Here is a 16,634-nt window from a genome sequence, read left to right on the forward strand (position 1 = left end):
TGAATAATTAGCCTCAATATCAGCACCTCAGTTAGAATGATGCCTCTATAGTGTATAGAGGACAGGTTTATCTATTATATTACCTCTGCATTTTGTGTTCTGTCTGGAAACACTTTAATTAATTAACCTGTCTGCATTTGAGGAAACCATGTACTAGAGAATGAGATAGGGTATACTTACAGTGATGGCAGCCGGCCTCCCCGTTCAGCTGGGACCACCCTGGGCAGCACTTATTTACAGTCTGATACTCTCGGCTGTACACTTTACGGTATGTTGTGTAGTATAACGTTCTGTAAAACAGTAAAAAAAAAAATCAAAATCTAAATGGAAAATAATAAAAAATTAAATTAAATTAAAAAAGGTAAATTTTATTTAATTAATGAATGTGATTTTTCTCTACAGGAAAATAACTTCTCTTTCTGTTCTACAAGACCTCCGCTATACGTGTGATGACTGGAATGACGCCTTCTTCAGCCTGGGCACATCCGTCTGTGTGATACAATTCAAGTGGTTGGGACTATTCTTTCTGCTTCTAGCGTATAAGTGATGGGGCAAATAGACAGCCCTTGTATTCACCTTAAGGGGGGTACACACGGAGAGATCCGTGTTTAAAATCTAAGCAATCTGACTAGATTTCTTAGATTTTAAGCACGGATTTGCCGTGTGTATGCCCCTCAGCGATAGCGATGCGCGGCCCCGCACATCGCTATCGCCGGTGCTAGATTGATCAATCTAGCGGGTCGTTCACTTCACCGCTGTGTGAAGGGAGCGCCCCCCCATCCGTCCGTCCCCCTCGCTCAGCACATCGCGCTGTGCTGAGCGGGGGGAGAGATGTGTGCTGAGCGGTCAGTGTTAAGTTCGCTCAGCACACATCTCTCCCGTCAGTACCCCCCTTAAGAGTTCTTCCCAGCTTCCTGGATGTCTCTATATAATGTGGATGACTTTACAGACCAAGACGTAGTAACTTCTCTGTGACAATTTAACTGGTTTAAGTTCTCTAATATTTTAACAACTCACAGCTTGCTTTTACAGAATTCCAGAAATAAGAATTAATCCAGGTTTCGTCTTCACATAGCACGCAACATTTACTGTACCTAAATTAGGGACAACTTAAGCCAGGGTCAACTATCCTAAACCACACCCAGACGTATCCTTGCCACACCGATTACAAGCCAGGCTCTAGTGACTATCGGGCGTATTTATCAATTATTATTTGCGGGATATCTATTCATCAATTATTATTGATATCTGCAAATAATAACTATCCTGCAAATGTATCTATAGGGGCTAGCAGATATCTGTGATAATACAATACACAAAAAAGGAGGGGAGTGCAAATGAGAGAATAACAAATTATTTAAAATAGTAAATGTTATTTAATAATAGAATAAGAGCCAGTAAACGACATAATAATAATAATCATCATCATAATAATAATAATAATAATAATAATACAGGTTGAGTATCCCTTATCCAAAATGCTTGGGACCAGAAGTATTTTGGATATCGGATTTTTCCGTATTTTGGAATAATCGCATACCATAATGAGATATCATGGTGATGGGACCTAAGTCTAAGCACAGAATGCATTTATGTTTCATATACACCTTATACACACAGCCTGAAGGTCATTTTAGCCAATATTTGTAATAAATTTGTGCATTAAACAAAGAGTGTGCACCAAAAAAAAGGGTGAGACAGCCTTGCACTTTTAACCACTGAGTAGCAGCAAGTTTCAAACATATAGAGTCACCCAAATATTCTAGACCGAATATATCCAAAAAAACAAGATGCTGAAACTTGGCGCTACTATGAAACCCCTAATAATATATGGGGTATTAAATAAATCACACTAGAAGGGAGAGGTGTATGAAATCTTCCCCAACAGCAGTATGCTTGTATTCCTCTCTAGTTGGAATGAAACTTACATTACATTCCTTCAATGAGTGTACGTAAAGGTATCTTTTAGATAGACATCACATCCACACTTGAACACATGCAGGAGGTATCACAAGGAGTACACTTACATATTATTTCTATCACGAATGCACGTAGCAGTATCTTTCGGTCCTCCTGGACAGCCTTAGGTCACATACACATGGATCGACTGAAGTTTCCAAATGTAAGGTTTTTACTTTTTAATGTATAAAAGTTCTACATAAAATCACAAAAATAGCAGAACAGAGAAACACAGTGTGTGTCGATTACCAATGGAGAAATCTTGATCGTTAAAGGACTCAAAAACACATGTCCCTGCTGCAGACTTGGATAAAGCGGTCCAGATGGTTAAAGGGTCTGGATTCTCACAGGTAACTTTCCGACACGAACACTGGTCCCTGCACAAACGGCTTCAACGCGTTCAGGGAATCCTTTCCCCTTTGTCAAGAAGTCTTCTTGACAAAGGGGAAAGTATTCCCTGAAACGCGTTGAAGTGGTCCCTGCACGAACGGCTTCAACGGCAGCATGCCTTCCCCCAAACTTGACAGAGGCGCAGGCACTGGGGAGGGGGAGCGCTTACCGACGGATCATCGCGGAGACTCCAGTCCCACTTTGGAAAGTCTGCCGCCGCTTCGTTCTGCCCCATGTCCTGTGTCCTGGCCGGCTCTTCACACTGATGCATTACTGGGAGGAGGCGTGCCCATGCTGAGCCTGCTGGGACATCCCCGCCTCCTCCCAGTAATGCAACGGTGTGAAGAGCCGGCCAGGACACAGGACTTGGGGCAGAACGAAGCGGTGGCAGATTTTCCAAAGTGGGACTGGAGTCTCCGCCTCTCCACGTTGATCCGAGCTCCCCGCGGGGGGTGGGGGGGTGGGGGTAGGTGTAATTGTTGAGGGAGCGGCAAAGGGTTTTTTTTTACGCCCCCTACCCCCTCCCAACTAGATAACGTTTTGACACCCCTGCGTTCAGTGGAGCTAGGGAATGGAAACCATAGGTTTCCCCTCTGAGGAAATTATTGGCCTGGTCAGACTGTTATGCTTCCCATACCGCCCAGCTTATCACTTTATAATAGGGGAGTTATGTTAGTCTTCCTTCATACAAGATATTTAATGAAAGTTGCTCTGACTTATGAGTCCCAGAAGCATTCATCTATAGATCCATGGGAATAGAAAGGTCTACCTCAGAAGAGATGATGTTAGAAGCATTTGTAAAGGGTAGTCACACAGCGACCTTGGTGCGCCTCTTTTTTTCTTTGCACCATGTGCTGTTTGGGGACTATTTTTTTTTAAGTGCCATCCTGCCTGACACTGCAGTGCCACTCCTAGATGGGCAAGGTGTTTGTGTCGGCCACTTGTGTCGCTTAGCTTAGTCACACAGCGACCTTGGTGCGCCTCTTTTTTTCTTTGCATCATGTGCTGTTTGGGGACAATTTTTTTGAAGTGCCATCCTGCCTGACACTGCAGTGCCACTCCTAGATGGGCCAGGTGTTTGTGTCGGCCACTTGTGTCGCTTAGCTTAGTCACACAGCGACCTTGGTGCGCCTCTTTTTTTCTTTGCATCATGTGCTGTTTGGGGACTATTTTTTTGAAGTGCCATCCTGCCTGACACTGCAGTGCCACTCCTAGATGGGCCAGGTGTTTGTGTCGGCCACTTGTGTCGCTTAGCTTAGTCACACAGCGACCTTGGTGCGCCTCTTTTTTTCTTTGCATCATGTGCTGTTTGGGGACTATTTTTTTGAAGTGCCATCCTGCCTGACACTGCAGTGCCACTCCTAGATGGGCCAGGTGTTTGTGTCGGCCACTTGGGTCGCTTAGCTTAGTCACACAGCTACCTCATTGCGCCTCTTTTTTTCTTTGCATCATGTGCTGTTTGGGGACTATTTTTTTGAAGTGCCATCCTGTCTGACACTGCAGTGCCACTCCTAGATGGGCCAGGTGTTTGTGTCGGCCACTTGTGTCGCTTAGCTTAGTCACACAGCGACCTTGGTGCGCCTCTTTTTTTCTTTGCATCATGTGCTGTTTGGGGACTATTTTTTTGAAGTGCCATCCTGCCTGACACTGCAGTGCCACTCCTAGATGGGCCAGGTGTTTGTGTCGGCCACTTGTGTCGCTTAGCTTAGTCATCCAGCGACCTCGGTGCAAATTTTAGGACTAAAAATAATATTGTGAGGTGTGCGGTGTTCAGAATAGACTGAAAATGAGTGTAAATTATGGTTATTGAGGTTAATAATACTATGGGATCAAAATGACCCCCAAATTCTATGATTTAAGCTGTTTTTTAGGGTTTTTTTGTAAAAAAAACACCGAATCCAAAACACACCCGAATCCGACAAAAAATTTTCAGGGAGGTTTTGCCAAAACGCGTCCGAATCCAAAACACGGCCGCGGAACCGAATCCAAAACCCGAAAAATTTCCGGTGCACATCACTAGTAAAAATACTTAATAAAAATACTTCAGTAAAAAAAAAAAAGGTGTCAAATGGCTGATTTTTGCACTTTCTTTAAAGTAAAAACAATGATAAAAAGTAAAAAAAAAAGTCATCTAATTACAAAGGGAAAAAAATGCAAAAAAAGTGCTTTCAGGGTAATTTGAGGCGACTTTCAATTCAAAAATGTAAATAAATGATCAAAAGCAAATAGTATTCGTTGAAATAAATACCTTAAATAAATTTGGGGTGTATAATCTTACGAAAAAGTAAATTTTGGCCCAATGAAGCTAATTGAAAACTTCCAAATGTCTAATTAAGGGAGGGTTAGCAAAGGGTTCTGATGCAAGTCCTGACGTTTTTACCTTATAATAAGGATTTTCCTTACCTTTTCAAGCCCTTGAGAGGGTGCATACAAAAAAACGTGAATTTCCTGGAAAACGCAGTGCATGTATGGAATTGGATTGCTAATGCAATTTGCAGTGCGAATTTGCCATGAAAACGGCTTGCACAAGCCAACTTGCACCTAATGAGATTGACCCCATAGAATCTTTAAAAAAAAAATCATACAAATAATAAGAATTTACTTACCGATAATTCTATTTCTCATAGTCCGTAGTGGATGCTGGGACTCCGTCAGGACCATGGGAATAGCGGGCTCCGCAGGAGACAGGGCACATCTAAATAAAGCTTTTAGGATCACATGGTGCGTACTGGCTCCTCCCCCCATGACCCTCCTCCAAGCCTCAGTTAGGTACTGTGCCCGGACGAGCGTACACAATAAGGAAGGATCTTGAATCCCGGGTAAGACTCATACCAGCCACACCAATTACACCGTACAACTTGTGATCTGAACCCAGTTAACAGTATGATAACAAAAAACGAAGTAGCCTCTGAAAAGATGGCTCACAACAATAGTAATAACCCGATCTTTGTAACAATAACTATGTACAAGTATTGCAGACAATCCGCACTTGGGATGGGCGCCCAGCATCCACTACGGACTATGAGAAATAGAATTATCGGTAAGTAAATTCTTATTTTCTCTAACGTCCTAGTGGATGCTGGGACTCCGTCAGGACCATGGGGATTATACCAAAGCTCCCAAACGGGCGGGAGAGTGCGGATGACTCTGCAGCACCGAATGAGAGAACTCCAGGTCCTCCTTAGCCAGAGTATCAAATTTGTAAAATTTTACAAACGTGTTCTCCCCTGACCACGTAGCTGCTCGGCAAAGTTGTAATGCCGAGACCCCTCGGGCAGCCGCCCAAGATGAGCCCACTTTCCTTGTGGAGTGGGCCTTTACAGATTTAGGCTGTGGCAGGCCTGCCACAGAATGTGCAAGTTGGATTGTGCTACAGATCCAACGTGCAATCGTCTGTTTAGACGCAGGAGCACCCATCTTGTTGGGTGCATACAATATAAACAACGAGTCAGATTTTCTGACTCCAGCTGTCCTTGAAATATATATTTTTAATGCTCTGACAACGTCCAGTAACTTGGAGTCCTCCAAGTCGCTAGTAGCCGCAGGCACCACAATAGGCTGGTTCAAGTGAAAAGCCGAAACCACCTTAGGGAGAAAATGAGGACGTGTCCGCAGTTCTGCCCTGTCCGAATGGAAAATCAGATATGGGCTTTTGTATGATAAAGCCGCCAACTCTGAAACTCTCCTGGCTGAAGCCAGGGCCAATAGCATGGTTACCTTCCATGTAAGGTATTTTAAATCTACCGATTTTAGAGGCTCAAACCAATGAGAATTGAGAAAATTCAAAACTACGTTCAAATCCCACGGTGCCACTGGAGGCACTATTGGGGGTTGTATATGTAGTACACCTTTGACAAAAGTTTGTACTTCAGGCACTGATGCCAATTCCTTCTGGAAGAAGATTGATAAGGCCGAAATTTGAACTTTAATGGACCCCAATTTTAGGCCCATAGACAATCCTGCTTGCAGGAAATGTAAGAATCGACCCAATTGAAATTCTTCCGTTGGAGCCTTCTTGGCCTCACACCACGCAACATATTTTCGCCAAATGCGGTGATAATGTTGTACAGTCACTTCCTTTCTAGCCTTAATCAAGGTAGGAATAACTTCCTCTGGAATGCCCTTTTCTTTTAGAATCCGGCGTTCAACCGCCATGCCGTCAAACGCAGACGCGGTAAGTCTTGGAACATACAAGGTCCCTGCTGAAGCAGATCCCTTCTTAGAGGTAGAGGCCATGGATCCTCCGTGAGCATCTCTTGAAGTTCCGGATACCAAGTTCTTCTTGGCCAGTCCGGAGCCACCAGTATTGTTCTTACTCCTCTTTTCCGTATAATTCTCAGTACCTTTGGTATGAGAGGCAGAGGAGGGAACACATACACTGACTGGTACACCCACGGTGTTACCAGAGCGTCCACAGCTATTGCCTGAGGGTCTCTTGACCTGGCGCAATATCTGTCCAATTTTTTGTTGAGGCGAGACGCCATCATGTCCACCTTTGGTCTTTCCCAACGGTTCACAATCATGTGGAAGACTTCTGGATGAAGTCCCCACTCTCCCGGGTGAAGGTCGTGTCTGCTGAGGAAGTCTGCTTCCCAGTTGTCCACTCCCGGGATGAACACTGCTGACAGTGCTATGACATGATTCTCCGCCCAGCGCAGAATCCTTGCAGCTTCTGTCATTGCTCTTCTGCTTCTCGTGCCGCCTTGTCGGTTTACGTGGGCGACTGCCGTGATGTTGTCCGACTGGATCAACACCGGATGACCCTGAAGCAGCGATTTTGCCAGGCTTAGAGCATTGTAGATCGCTCTTAGCTCCAGTATATTTATGTGAAGGGACGTCTCCAGGTTTGACCACACGCCCTGGAAGTTTCTTCCCTGTGTGACTGCTCCCCAGCCTCGTAGGCTGGCATCCGTAGTCACCAGGACCCAGTCCTGTATGCCGAATCTGCGGCCCTCTAACAGATGGGCACTCTGCAACCACCACAGGAGAGACAACCTTGTTCTTGGTGACAGTGTTATCCGCTGATGCATGTGCAGATGCGATCCGGACCATTTGTCCAGCAGATCCCACTGAAATGTCCGTGCATGGAATCTGCCGAATGGAATCGCTTCGTAAGAAGCCACCATCTTTCCCAGGACTCTTGTGCATTGATGTACTGACACAGTTCCTGGTTTTAGGAGGTTCCTGACAAGTTCGGATAACTCCCTTGCTTTCTCCTCCGGGAGAAACACCTTTTTCTGAACCGTGTCCAGAATCATTCCCAGGAACAGCAGACGAGTTGTCGGGGTCAATTGAGATTTTGGAAGATTCAGAATCCACCCGTGTTGCTGAAGCACTACCTGGGTTAGTGCTACACCGACTTCCAGCTGTTCTCTGGACTTTGCCCTTATCAGGAGATCGTCCAAGTAAGGGATAATTAATACGCCTTTTCTTCGTAGAAGAACCATCATTTCGGTCATTACCTTGGTAAAGACCCGAGGGGCCGTGGACAAACCAAACGGCAGCGTTTGAAACTGATAATGACAGTCTTGTATCACGAACCTGAGATACCCTTGGTGTGAGGGGTAAATTGGGACATGCAGATAAGCATCTTTTATGTCCAGGGACACCATGAAGTCCCCTTCTTCCAGATTCGCTATCACTGCTCTGAGTGACTCCATCTTGAACTTGAATTTCTGTATGTACAGGTTCAAGGATTTCAGGTTTAGAATAGGTCTTACCGAACCGTCCGGCTTCGGTACCACAAATAGTGTGGAATAATACCCCTTTCCCTGTTGTAGGAGGGGTACCTTGACTATCACCTGCTGAGAATACAGCTTGTGAATGGCTTCCAAAACCGACGTCCTTTCTGAGGGAGACGTTGGTAAAGCAGACTTTAGGAACCGGCGAGGGGGAGACCTTTCGAACTCCAACATGTAACCCTGAGATATTATCTGCAGGATCCACGGGTCCACTTGTGAGCGAGCCCACTGATTGCTGAAAATCTTGAGTCGACCCCCCCACCGCTCCTGAGTCCGCTTGTAAAGCCCCAGCGTCATGCTGATGGCTTTGTAGAACCCGGGGCGGGCTTCTGGTCCTGGGCAGGGGCTGCTTGCTGCCCTCTCTTACCCTTTCCTCTGCCTCGCGGCAGATAAGACTGTCCTTTTGGTCGCTTGTTTTTATAGGAGCGAAAGGACTGCGGCTGAAAAGACGGTGTCTTTTTCTGTTGGGAGGGGGTCTGAGGTAAAAAAGTGGATTTGCCGGCAGTTGCCGTGGCCACCAGGTCCGAAAGACCGACCCCAAATAATTCCTCTCCTTTATATGGCAATACCTCCATATGCCTTTTGGAATCCGCATCACCTGACCACTGTCGCGTCCATAAACTTCTTCTGGCAGATATGGACATCGCGCTTACTCTTGATGCTAGAGTACAAATATCCCTCTGAGCATCTCGCATATAAAGAAAAGCATCCTTTAATTGCTCTAGAGTCAATAAAATACTGTCCCTATCCAGGGTATCAATATTTTCAGTCAGAGAATCCAACCACACTACCCCAGCACTGCACATCCAGGCTGAGGCTACTGCCGGTCGCAGTATAACACCAGTATGTGTGTATATACTCTTCAGTGTAGTTTCCAGCCTCCTATCTGCTGGATCCTTGAGGGCGGCCGTATCAGGAGACGGCAACGCCACTTGCTTTGATAAACGTGTGAGCGCCTTATCCACCCTAGGGGGTGTTTCCCAGCGCGCCCTAACCTCTGGTGGGAAAGGGTATAATGCCAATAACTTCTTGGAAATTAGCAGTTTTCTATCTGGGTTAACCCACGCTTCGTCACACACGTCATTCAATTCCTCTGATTCTGGAAAAGCTACAGGTAGTTTTTTCACCCCCCACATAATACCCCTTTTTGAGGTACCAGCAGTATCAGAGATCTGCAAAGCCTCCTTCATTGCCGTGATCATATAACGTGTGGCCCTATTGGAAAATACGTTTGTTTCTTCACCGTCGACACTAGATTCATCTGTGTCGGTACCCGTGTCGACTGACTGAGGTAAGGGACGTTTTACAGCCCCTGACGGTGACTGAGACGCCTGAGCCGGTACTAACTGGTTTTCCGGCCGTCTCATTTCGTCAACTGACTTTTGTAATGTGCTAACATTATCACGTAATTCCATAACTAAAGCCATCCATTCCGGTGTCGACTCCCTAGGGGGTGACATCACCATTACCGGCAATTGCTCTGCCTCCACACCAACATCGTCCTCATACATGTCGACACACACGTACCGACACACAGCAGCCACACAGGGAATGCTCTAATCGAAGACAGGACCCTCTTAGCCCTTTGGGGAGACAGAGGGAGAGTTTGCCAGCACACACCAAAAGCGCTATAAATGTATATAAACAACCCTAGAAGGTGTTGTTTTTGATATAAGCGCTTTTAATATATCAATATCGCCAAATTATGCCCCCCTTCTCTTTGTTACCCTGTTTCTGTAGTGCAGTGCAGGGGAGAGTCCTGGGAGCCTTCCTCACCAGCGGAGCTGAGCAGGAAAATGGCGCTGAGTGCTGAGGAGAATAAGCTCCGCCCCTTTTACGGCGGGCTTTTCTCCCGGGTTTTAAGAAAACTGGCCTGGGTTAAATACATACATATAGCCTTAATGGCTATATGTGATGTATTTATTTTGCCACTAAAGGTATTTAATATTGCTGCCCAGGGCGCCCCCAGCAGCGCCCTGCACCCTCCGTGACTGAATCAGTGAGACGTGTAGCAACAATGGCGCACAGCTGCAGTGCTGTGCGCTACCTTCATGAAGACTGAGGAGTCTTCTGCCGCCTGCTTTCCGGACCTCCGTCTTCAGCGTCTGTAAGGGGGATCGGCGGCGCGGCTCCGGGACGAACCCCAGGAGGACCTGTGTTCCGACTCCCTCTGGAGCTAAGTGTCCAGTAGCCTAAGACTCCAATCCATCCTGCACGCAGGTGAGTTGGAAATCTCTCCCCTAAGTCCCTCGATGCAGTGATCCTGTTGCCAGCAGGATTCACTGAGATTTAAACCTAAAAAAACTTTTTCTAAGCAGCTCTTTAGGAGAGCCACCTAGATTGCACCCTTCTCGGACGGGCACAAAAACCTAACTGAGGCTTGGAGGAGGGTCATGGGGGGAGGAGCCAGTACGCACCATGTGATCCTAAAAGCTTTATTTAGATGTGCCCTGTCTCCTGCGGAGCCCGCTATTCCCATGGTCCTGACGGAGTCCCAGCATCCACTAGGACGTTAGAGAAATATAAGAAAATGTATGACGTTTCACCTGTATAGGTGTGTCCAGACAAGAACAGACCTTCAAACGGGCAGTTTATGGTAATAACCAGATCAATGCAGGCAATGGCGTAACTATGAATTTTGGGTCGCACACGCCGGCTGCCGCAGTTCCTACAAAGAGGCCAGGAAATCTCAGTTTTCTGACAGAGATCCTGGCCTTGTTACGCCCCCAAAACAGCAGTGACATGCCTCCGTCATGGGAAACAGAGGTCATCGCCGCCCCATCCACAAACAACAGCAGACTGTTATTCACAGGTCCAGCACATGCGCAAAGTACCAAACATTGGGGTACCCTGTGTGCCTTATAGCTTGTCAGCTAGAAGGTGATGTATTTAATCTGGGAGCAACTAGTTCACATTTTAGCATCTGCATCTGCTCACCTGGTTAATTTCTCTCATCGGAGAACCTGGTCTGATAAAGCCATGCCTCCATTGCAGCTCTTCCTAGGAGGGTTGCCTTACTATGGTGCCCAAGGGATGGAGATATATTGAAACTTGCAAACAAAACTATAGCAAGAATTGCTGTCTTGTATTATGCCTAGTAAGTGCACACTCTGCTAGCCAACATTGAATGGCACAGACACGTTCTACCACAAGGTCATCCTTCTCTGCCGGCTGCTTGATTGCTATGGTAACCTCCTTTGAATTTCTTCCTTGACCTTTTGCCTGGGACTTTACTATTCCTAGCTACCTGCCCTAACTTTTTGTCTTGAACCTTGATATTCCCTGGATTTAGCATTGTTCAGTCCTAATGACTAAACTAGAGATGAGCGAGTTCAGTTCGTCGAGATCCGAACCCCCCAGAACTTCACCCATTTTACACGGGTCCGAGGCAGCCTCAGATCTTCCCGCCTTGCTCGGTTAACCCGAACGCGGCCGAACGTCATCATCCCACTGTCGGATTCTCGCGAGATTCGTATTCTATATAAAGAGCCGCGCATCGCCGCCATTTTCACTCGTGCATTGGAGATTGAACGGAGAGAACGTGGCTGCGTTCTCTCCCTGAAAAGCTCCATAATCTGTGCTCAGTGTGCTGCAAATATCTGTGCTCAGTGTGCTGCAAATATCTGTGCTCAGTGTGCTGAAAATATCTACGTTCTTTGCCTGAAAACACTCCATATCTGTGCTCAGTGTGCTGCAAATATCTGTGCTCAGTGTGCTTTATTGTGGGGACTGGGGACCACCAGTATATAATTATACTTCTAGTAGTACAGTACAGTAGGCCATTGCTGTATCTTGCAGCTCTGTGTCACTGCAAGTATCCATTCCATATCTGTGCTGTATTTTTGTGAGCAGTATATATAGTATTACAGTGCAGCATTTTGGTGACCAACAGTATATAGTTGTACAGTAGGCCATTGCTGTATCTTGCAGCTCTGTGTCACTGCAAGTATCCATTCCATATCTGTGCTGCATTATTGTGAGCAGTATATAGTAGGACAGTGCAGCATTTTGGTGACCAGCAGTATACATATATAGTACAGTACAGTAGGCCATTGCTGTATCTTGCAGCTCTGTGTCACTGCAAGTATCCATTCCATATCTGTGCTGCATTTTTGTGAGCAGTATATATAGTATTACAGTGCAGCATTTTGGTGACCGACAGTATATAGTTGTACAGTAGGCCATTGCTGTATCTTGCAGCTCTGTGTCACTGCAAGTATCCATTCCATATCTGTGCTGCATTATTGTGAGCAGTATATATAGTATTACAGTGCAGCATTTTGGTGACCAACAGTATATAGTTGTACAGTAGGCCATTGCTGTATCTTGCAGCTCTGTGTCACTGCAAGTATCCATTCCATATCTGTGCTGCATTATTGTGAGCAGTATATAGTAGGACAGTGCAGCATATTGGTGACCAGCAGTATAGATATATAGTACAGTACAGTAGGCCATTGCTGTATCTTGCAGCTCTGTGTCACTTCTAGTATCTTGATCAGTGCTCAATATCTGCTACATTGTTGTGACCAGTATGTATACTGTACTGTGCAATGTGTGTTATATACACACAGTAACATTTTGTCATAATATTTCAGAAACGGCATGGCTGGTCTCTTGCACTCTTTTGCTCTAATACACCACCTGCTTTATTATTTATTTAAAAAACATTATGTCTCCATAAATCCAAAAAACGTCAGACTTCTTGGAAAGTGGTTTGTACCTTTGTAAGGGTAAGAGAACAAACGTTCTCAAACAACGGTTTCTCAATTTCTTTTTCCTCTGGGAAGGGATTGTGGATTCGCAGGAATATCTGAGCATTTCTGTAATCAGAAAGCAGCAACTTTCTACAAATGTTTACGAATAATTCCAGTGATTTTGTCATTTTCTTCCAGTGATTTGGACCAATAATACCATTGATTAGAACGAATAATTCCTGTGATTTTGTCATTTTCTTCCAGTGATTTGGACCAATAATACCATTGATTAGAACGAAGAATTCCTGTGCTTTTGTCATTTTCTTCCAGTGATTTGGACCAATCTGTGATATTGAGGTGTTTGTGTCGCTTAGCTTAGCCATCCAGCGACCACAGTGCACCTCTTTTTCTCTTTTCTTTGCATCATGTGCTGTTTGGGGACTATTTTTTTAAGTGCCATCCTGTCTGACACTGCAGTGCCACTCCTAGATGGGCCAGGTGTTTGTGCCAGCCACTTGGGTCGCTTAGCTTAGCCATCCAGCGACCTTGGTACACCTCTTTTTTCTCTAACGTCCTAGTGGATGCTGGAGACTCTGTAAGGACCATGGGGAATAGACGGGCTCCGCAGGAGACATGGGCACTTTAAGAAAGAATTTAGATTCTGGTGTGCTCTGGCTCCTCCCTCTATGTCCCTCCTCCAGACCTCAGTTTGAATCTGTGCCCGGACGAGCTGGGTGCTGTTCAGTGAGCTCTCCTGAGCTTGCTGTAAGAAAGTATTTTGTTAGGTTTTTTATTTTCAGGGAGCTCTGCTGGCAACAGACTCCCTGCATCGTGGGACAGAGGGGAGAGAAGCAGCCCTACTCTCTGAAGATAGGTCCTGCTTCTTAGGCTACTGGACACCATTAGCTCCAGAGGGATCGTACACAGGATCTCACCCTCGTCGTCCGATCCCAGAGCCGCGCCGCTGTCCCCCTCGCAGAGCCGGAAGACAGAAGCCGGGTGAGCATAAGAAGCAAGAAGACTTCGAAATCGGCAGCAGAAGACTCCAGTCTTCACTGAGGTAGCGCACAGCACTGCAGCTGTGCGCCATTGCTCCCACACACACCTCACATACTCCGGTCACTGTAAGAGTGCAGGACGCAGGGGGGGGGGGGCGCTCTGGGCAGCAATTGGGACCTCTTTGGCAAAAGTTTAGCATATATACAGTTGGGCACTGTATATATGTACGAGCCCCCGCCAAGAAAATGTATATTTAAGCGGGACAGAAGCCCGCCGTCGAGGGGGCGGGGCTTCTTCCTCAGCACTCACCAGCGCCATGTTTTTTCTCCACAGCACCGCTGAGAGGAAGCTCCCCAGCCTCTCCCCTGCAGATACACGGTAGAAGAGGGTAAAAAGAGAGGGGGGGCACATAATTAGGCGCAAAAATCATTATAAACAGCAGCTACTGGGTTAACATTAAGTTACTGTGTTATTCCTGGGTTAATAGCGCTGGGGTGTGTGCTGGCATACTCTCTCTCTGTCTCTCCAAAGGGCCTTGTGGGGGAATTGTCTTCAGATGAGCATTCCCTGAGTGTGTGGTGTGTCGGTACGTGTGTGTCGACATGTCTGAGGTAAAAGGCTCCCCTAAGGAGGAGATGGAGCAAATATGTGTGTGAGGGGTGTCTCCGTCGACAACGCCGACACCTGTTTGGATATGTGTAATTAAGTGCTAAGGTGAATTTATTGCACACAAGATTAGAGAACAGACAGGGAATCTACCCATGTCTGTCCCTATGTCGCAGAGACCTTCAGAGTGTCTCAATGTTCACTATCCAAAATAATAGACACTGATATCGACACGGAGTCTGACTCCAGTGTCGACTACGATAATGCAAAGTTACAGCCAAAATGGCAGGAAAGTGTTCAATATATGATTATTGTAATAAAAGATGATTTGCATATCACTGATGACTCATCTGTCCCTGACACAAGGGTACACATATTTAAGGGGAAGAAAGCTGAGGTAAATTTCCCTCCTCTCATGATGAAAAAGAGCGGGAATCTCCAGACAAGAGACTGCAGTTTCCCACAAAGAATTCTCAGGGAATATCCTTCCCCTACTAGGGCCAGGATACGATGGGAATCTTCCCCTAGGGTGTCACGTTTGCCCAAAAGGTAGCCCTGACTTAACAGCAATCCTCAGGGATCCTGCAGATAGCGTACACATTCTGGTACACTACTCAGACCGGCGATTGTGTCGGCATGGGTTTATAGCACTGTAGCAGCGTGGACAGGTACCTTATCAGCAGAGATTGAGACCCTAGTATGTATATATATATATGTATATATATATAGCATGTGTGTTCCTGCACTCACATCGGAAAAATAGACAGCAATGAGGTGCTCCCTAGTCGGGATCTCCCTGTAAGGGTGGACCCACAATATTTAAACAAGAGTCCAACAGTGTGGAGGTGCACTCGTCGAGTTCAAAATTCACTGAATACTCATCATAAAAGATATATATATATAAAGTTGTTGCGACACAGAACGGAAAAACCTAAACATCCACAAAATATAATTGAAAAATAACTAATAAAGAATGAAAAAATAATAAAAAATTACATAAAATCAAATAACTAAATAAACCATAACATAATATCATTGGTATCACATGTGATCTACAATCGCATGTGTTATCCAATAGAAGTCCATGCTGTGTCGCACACAACTACATTCATGGTAAATCTAATTCAATGTAATCACAGAATACCAAGACCTGCCCAAGCCTAAAAATCATTGAGTAAATAGCTCATAAGGGAGCAATTTATAGGAAAACATTCATAGCAGAGTGCTCGTTGAGGCCTTTCGGTGAGACAGTATTGAGGTGTGAAATCCAAAAACTTTCTCTTTTACGTACATTGGCGTTAATTGACTAGTATCTGGTGCTGGTGTTCACACCTAGTAAATATGGACAGAGGCGTGGTGTTGTCTTTTGAACCACACTTGGTGCTAAGAGAGTCTTTTGCATTTAAATGCTTCTAGGGCGTGGTAGTCCATTCACGTTTTTTGTTTTTTTGTTTTTGTTCCTTTTATGTATGTATTTATTTTATTCATCTTTTGTTCTTTCGTAGTAATCAATATATGATGCTTTCAAAATATTGTGTATAAATGGAAGCTTGTCTTGATAAAGATCCTAGAATGAGGATCGAAACGTCGACCTAAGGAGCCGAATATCGACTGAAATAAAGCTGTTGTGAACAAAATGAAGTGGTATATGACTTGTCCCTGAAGACGGGGGTGAACCCCCGAAACGGTGTAGGACTTAAATAAAGAATTTTCACTGCTTTATCCCGTCTGCTGAGTGCCGCTGACTTCCGTACCTATTTGGATCTTGCCATAGATCACAGAGGGCACCGCAGCAAGTACCACGTCACATACCCTACAGAGTGCCGAACCTATCCGCTACCTATATATATATATATATATATATATATATATAAAACATGCCCAAAGAGGCATTGGTCTACTGGGTTCTAGAGTCAACGCTATGTCGATTTCTGCTTGACGTGTCCGGTAGATATGCAATGGTCAGGTGATGCCGACTTAAGAGGCATATGGAAGGCTGAGGATTTTGTGGAGAAGGGATCTCGGACCTGGTCTCCACAGCTATGGCTGGTAATTCTGATATTTTTCCTTATATTCTTGCACAGCCTAGGAAAGCACGACATTATCAAATGCAGCCTTTCGATCACAAAGAAACAAGAAAGTCCGAGGTACGTCCTTTCTTGCCAGAGGCAGGGGCAGAGGAAAGAAGCTGCACAACACAGCTAGTTCCCAGGAACAGAAGTCCTCCCCGGCCTCTACAAAATCC

General features: G+C 45.5%; 1 long non-coding RNA gene across 1 annotated transcript in view; it reads right to left on the reverse strand.

The window, feature by feature from the left end:
• Positions 1-186: 186 nt before the first annotated feature.
• Positions 187-16,634, reverse strand: part of LOC134966542 (uncharacterized) — a 169,357-nt gene continuing 152,909 nt past the window's right edge. Inside the window, exon 3 of the long non-coding RNA XR_010188662.1 lies at positions 187-290. This is a non-coding gene — a long non-coding RNA (uncharacterized LOC134966542). The remainder of the gene's footprint in view (positions 291-16,634) is intronic.

Source organism: Pseudophryne corroboree, chromosome 10, assembly GCF_028390025.1.
Source record: "Pseudophryne corroboree isolate aPseCor3 chromosome 10, aPseCor3.hap2, whole genome shotgun sequence".
NCBI lineage: Eukaryota > Metazoa > Chordata > Amphibia > Anura > Myobatrachidae > Pseudophryne > Pseudophryne corroboree.